This window comes from Benincasa hispida, chromosome 6 (assembly GCF_009727055.1).
Source record: "Benincasa hispida cultivar B227 chromosome 6, ASM972705v1, whole genome shotgun sequence".
Classification (NCBI taxonomy): domain Eukaryota; kingdom Viridiplantae; phylum Streptophyta; class Magnoliopsida; order Cucurbitales; family Cucurbitaceae; genus Benincasa; species Benincasa hispida.
The window spans coordinates 29,803,159-29,809,621 of NC_052354.1; the positions used below are offsets into that span (position 1 = coordinate 29,803,159).

The 6,463-nt window shown below is 29.6% G+C and overlaps 1 pseudogene; it reads left to right on the forward strand.

Annotated features, from left to right (window-relative positions):
• The first annotated feature begins 3,913 nt into the window (after positions 1 to 3,913).
• Positions 3,914 to 6,028, forward strand: LOC120079197 (annotated as a pseudogene).
• Positions 6,029 to 6,463: the final 435 nt, after the last annotated feature.

Genomic DNA, 6,463 nt, shown 5'->3' on the forward strand with positions numbered 1-6,463 from the left:
ATAAATTTAAACTATAAAACCAATAAATAAATAAATAAATGAAGGAATAAAACATGATGTAGAAATTCAACAAGTGCCACAAGAGGATATTTCAGAAGAAACCATGAAGCCAATACTATAAACAGACAATATAAACATGTCTTATTAAATACTCAATGCAATAGAGGAGAGCACACGAGGAGAAAATGATTAACATGCTAGTTCAAATGGCCCATAAGCTTCCTACATCTACATGTACCTGCAATGCACACCAAGCAAGAAGTAGAAACAAAATATTTGCCATGTTCTTTGTACCATTTTGGAGTTAGTTGTTTTTCATTAGCATCAACACGTGTGGAATATTAGAAGGCGCCTAAAACTACAAATCAATCACTCATGAAAGAAATCTTAAAAACTATAATGAAAAGCTATAAAGGGTATATTTCTTGTAGTGAAGAATCCATAGCTAATGAAGCAACAATGTCATTTGGTTAGAGAACGGATATACTAAATGTTATAAATTATACTAATGTTTAACAAAATTCCATAAACATCAAACCTTTCCTCATTGGAAACTAAAAACAAATTCTTTGTGTTGAGATTGGTATCTTAATTCTTCTGGTGATCTCATAGTTTGTTAACATTTTATACACATTATTGTTAATAAAATAAATGTTATTTTATTTACATTTATTCATCTCTAATAAACTAAGATCCTTGGTTATTTCATGTAACTTAAACATGTATGTGAGACGACATATAAGTGGATCATGCCTTAAGTAATAACCTAAATGGTCGGTAGTATAAGGATAAAGGAGGGATACCTATCCTGGTGAGACTATGGATACGGTCCGCTTTGTAGATATTTACAAGTGTTGTAAAGTGCTACAAATGATCTGATCCTGACTATTCATGTGGAGGCATGCGAGCGGGGGTGTCTTATACAAAAAGTTTGTATAAGATTGGACTACGAGATGATTAGTCTCTTTATATAACGTCGTTGATAATTGAGATTTACATTTCACTAAAATGATCATAGGTGACATGACCTTAATCTTGAGTGAGTTGGGAACTCCTGCCTATGAGGGCGGTTCTTTGATTAGTATGGGTGAGAGCGACCAGATTACCAACTCAACAAGTCTACCTTTTTGGGGATTCGTTTGATTAGGGAGTTAGGAACTCATCTACACAAGACAAAATTCACTCCTTCCTCGAAGTAGGGGTAAGTAGATAAATTGCTCCCTTAAGGGCTGTTTCTAGGTTTTGAACATAGTGACCACACCCTCTCTTTGGAAGAAAGGACTCAGTCATAGTAAGACTATGACTTATTGTTCATTAGAGGAATCAGTAGTACTTAAGGAGTTTGATATAACTACAGGGGAAAACGGTAAATTGGTCAAACTGTATTTAAGAGCGATTTGTGAAGGGTTATCACACTGTTGATTGGTTATATGGACACAAAAATATATCTGTAGTGAGAAGAGTGCACCTGTCGGTCTTTAGTGGAGTGACCAACAGTTAACGGATGGTGGATCTCGGACTAAATAGTTTAGTCAGTTATTTACGTACGTTGGAGTTCAAAGCTACAGTTCATGAGATCCCCTTGGTAACCTCATGGGATTCAAAATTGAGAATCAGATTTTGGGCTTTGATTTTGAGTGTTACAAATTAATAAAAGAATTCAAATTATACTTCGATATAATTGTGTAGATGTATTAGATACATTATTTGGAGGAATTAATATAAATATGATTTATATTAAGTACCATAAAATAGAAAAAGAACTATGGTTTATATGTTTCATATGATGAAATATTAAAACTATAGGTTATAAATATAATATGATCAGTTGGTTATCATATTTATCTATAATATATTAATTATATGATAATTAATTCTTTTTCTCTAATAACCAATTTGAGTAGATTTTAATGGAAGTTTTATGGTAACCGTGAGATAAAATAAAAATTGTTTTCCAAAATTAGAAGTGGATTCATTCGGAAAATTTTCACGGAAGAGGCTATCAAGTAAAAATAGTTTTTACTAAGTGATAGCTGTTGAGAGCATACACGATCGCTTAGAGTTGACTATACGATAGTTACTCATTGATTGTTGCTACACGACCGAGTAGTAAACTCCACCACTAAACGATCGAGTACATCGTCTATGCGATAGACATTGTTCATATCTCCCACTTACTCGATCGTCTATCTCCTGTCTTCCTCAAGCCAAGATCATACAGAGCCTACAACTCTTGGATTCTCACACTGAGAATACCAAGGTAACACTTGTGGTGGAGTTCTACATCCATTCGTGAATTGAGTTGGACTCGATTGGGTTTGAAGAGCATTCAGACGTTCGTGGAGGCCGTGTTAATGCTTGTATTGTTGGCTATACCGGTCGTTGTATTCGAGTACATTGCTTTGGATGCATTGGAGAGTGATCGAGGGATTCTTGAAGAATAGTTCTTCAAAGGTACGCATGCTCTATATATATGTCAAACAAATGTTCAACTACATCGAACACATTCATATTCGTTTTTCATCTCTTTTTCTTTTTATTTTTTTCTACAATTTGTGGAGTGGGAGAATTGATCATTTGACCTCAAGATGGAAAATAGAAACTTTATGTCCTTTAGTATTCAAATTTCACCTATTTCTTTCGTTATTTTGTAAAATCATGTTAAATATTTACTACTTAAAATAAATGAAAAATATTCTATTCAATATTCAAATTAATTTCACCCCAAAATTTATGTTTTGAAAAGTTTTTGCATGGAACTTAGAGTTCAGAGTGAGCCCAAATTCAAGGGAAATCAGGAAACTACGTGAAGAAATGCACATCTTAAAAGGAAGAGGTAGAGTCTCGAGTTATGGACCGACCAGTCAAATCTAGTAAATATTGTAAGTTTGAGATTGATCGTTCAACTTTTATCATTTGGGATTCAATTTTTACAATTATGGTATGTTTGAAGATCCAATGTTTACAATTAAAAATTTGAGAGTGTAATTGCAACTATAGTAAGTTTTGTAAATTTGATGGTCCAATTTTAACCTTGAAAACTTGCGGACCAAACAAACCTCTTCTTCAAAACTTTGGAATTAAAAAAGTAAAATTTTCGTACATTTTATTTTAGATTAAATTATAAATTTAGTCTTTGAAATTTGGAGTTTGTACTTATTTAATTGTTGAACTTCCAAGACTACAAAGAAATTTCTTGAACTTTGATATATTTATTAAAATTCATGTAATAAAAAAAATTGAAGGTCTATGATTTTTTTCCAAAGAAAGATTCCTTTATCATCATTCATTTTCAATTTGACATTTTTCATTAACTCACTTAATTGTCAAATAAAGATTCATTTTCAATTTAACATTTTTAACTGACTCACTCATCATGAAATAAATCGAAAATCAAAGTATTATGAAAGATTGAATATTATAAAGGATAAGAAATAAATAATTAATTAAGTTATCAAATAAATATTTCAAATTCACTTTAGTTTGAGATTGGTAATAAAAATTGTTTCATAGCTGATGATAAAAATTTCCATATTTGAAATTGGTAATAAAAATGGTCATAGATGAACAATTTATCCATATTTGAAATTGGTAAGAAAAAAAAACATTCCATATTCGAAATTGTATGAAAAAAAAAAGTTTAAAAATTTAGTACAAATATCTATAGTTAAGAAAGGGAAAAAATAAAAGTATAGTTTTATGGATAAAAATATTTTAATGGAAACAAAATTCTTAACCCTATAAGGAAAATTTATTACAAAATCTGTAGTTAAGAAAAGGAAAAAAAAATAAAAGAATAGTTTTATGGATAAAAATATTAGTGTTATATATATATATATGGTTGTGAATTACACAAAATCCCACTCACAAATTTGAAACAAAACACGTTATTATCCAAATTTAATCCAGTTTTATGAACACGACAGCTTCATCTTCTTCGGTAAAGCTCATTACTATTTTGAGCATCGACGGCGGCGGAATCCGAGGCCTCATTCCGGCCACCATCCTCTCCTTTCTTGAATCAGAACTCCAGGTATTTCACTAATTCAAAATTTTAATTTTTTATAACAATCCAATTATCTATTTATATATATTATGTTATATTTTTTATTTTGAATATGTAGAAATTTGATGGAGAGTAAGCAAGAATTGCAGATTACTTCGACGTGATCACTGGAACAAGTACTGGCGGACTGGTCATAGCAATGTTAACTGCACTAAATGAAAACAACAGACCTTTGTTTTCTGCTAAAGATATTAAGGATTTTTTTTTTTTAAGTTGATGAATTACAATAAATTTAATTATATCTCTATTTGATTGCTAGATGAATACCATTGACATTCAAGAAGTTGATAGGACCAAAATACAGTGGATAGTATCTCCATAAGATCATTAAGGAGAAGTTAGAGGAATAAAATTGCACCAAATACTTACGAATGTGGTTATCCTAACATTCGACATTAAACTCCTTCAGCCGACCATCTTCTCTACTTATAAGGTCAGTGTAATTAATTAAATTAGTTAGAATCTTTAGTTTTAGTCCAAGATTTTATTTTTTTTAGAATAGTCTATTTTGTGAATCCGATATTAAAAATTTTCACGTTTTTTAAATTAAAGCATGAATGATAAAGTATCTAAATTCTCGAAACCCAAGAGTGAAAAAAAAAATGTAATTTCAAATTCACTTCATACAATCTACCTCTCTAAAGTTTGATTTAAAGAAAGAAAAAAACACAATTTGTCACAAACATTTTTTTTTTTTTTTGCTTCTTTTTAAAAATATTCATTATTATTATTATTATTATTTTGCTTGTAAGAAATCAACCAGAATGTATCTTCACTAAATCAACCAGAATGGTTCATGCAAAAATTAGTAAATTTTAATCTTAAAATGACATTAACGAAATTTAATATTACAACTGTATTTACTTTTTGAAAAAGACTCACTTGTAAAAACATTCTTACCAATTATACACATTAAAAGAGAGAGAAAAAAAATAAAAAATAAAAACCTTCACTACTTAGCATTGCAACGGAGAGACACTTGGTCCTAATAACTTCAAACATGTTTGAAATACATTTTCAAGTGATTAATATAAAAAATAAATTATTTAAAAAGAAATATGAGTATTTGACAATTATTCAAAATAAATTTTCAAGTGTATTTTAATCAATTTTTGACAAAAGTGTTTAAATAAGAATTAGTTTCATAATTATTTGTTATTTTGAACGACACATTTGGTATCGGATATATGCATCTCAACTTCAACAGCACTCACTTACCTTCCAGCACACCACTTCACAACTGAGGTCCTTAATAATAGAGTCAGAGATTTTAACCTCATTGATGGAGGCATTCTTACAAATAATCCGGTATTTATATTTTATTTATTTATTTTTAAGCCAAAAATCCCCCGTTTAGTTTTTTATTTGGTTTGTAAATTTCAAAATATTATTTATTAAAATGTTATTTTTTTTTCATTGATAACTTTTAAAAATCGTGTTGATTTTCTCACAATTACTTGACAGACATTGTTGGCGATTTCTAAAGCAATAAAGGAGATAGTAGAACAATGTGATTCGTTGCAATTTTTGGTGATATCTTTAGGGACATGGTCGCCAAGAGAGGAGGCGTACAAATACACGGCAAAGAAAGCAGAGAAGTGAGGTTTGTTACAATGGTTGAATCCAATTATTGATGCATTTTCTTATGCAAGTTCTGATTTGGTAGATTTACTTTTGGATAGGATTCTTGAAGTTCATCACTCTAAGAATAACTACCTTCGAATTCAAGATGATAGTTTAAAGGACGATGAGGTTTCTTTAATGGATGTGGCAACAGAGAGGAATCTGAATCATCTTGTGGAAATCGATGAAAACCTATTGAAGAAAAAGGTTTCCAAAGTAAATTTAGAAACAGGGATTCGTGAGAATTTTGGATCTTTAGAAACTAATCAACAAGCTTTGATTAGATATGTCAAATTGCTTTCTCAACACAAAAAGGCTCGTTGTCCTCAACCTCATTAATTAACTAATTGCTATTACTTGGTTCAGTTATATTCTATGTTTTTGTGATATCTAGTTGTGTAGTATTGCTTTAGTTTCAATATTATTACTAGTAATTTCCCTTTTACAAGGTTTATTTGTTTTCTTGGTTCAGTTTCCTCCTTTTTCATCATCTTTTTACTTTGAGCTGACCACTCTTTTCAAATGTCAATATTAAATGCTAACAACAAACTAAAACATGAATTTGAATGAATCACAATATACTGCACTTTTAGTTTCAAAGATAACTAATGAATTTTCTATACGGGTGGATTAATGAAAATTGGATAAGACTTGAATTATCATTTTGTCTAAATCTATTATAACATCCCAATTTTTTAATTTAAAGTTAGTTAATTGTAATTTTTTTTTTATAATTATTTTGAATTTTATAGGTTAAATAATTGAATTATTATA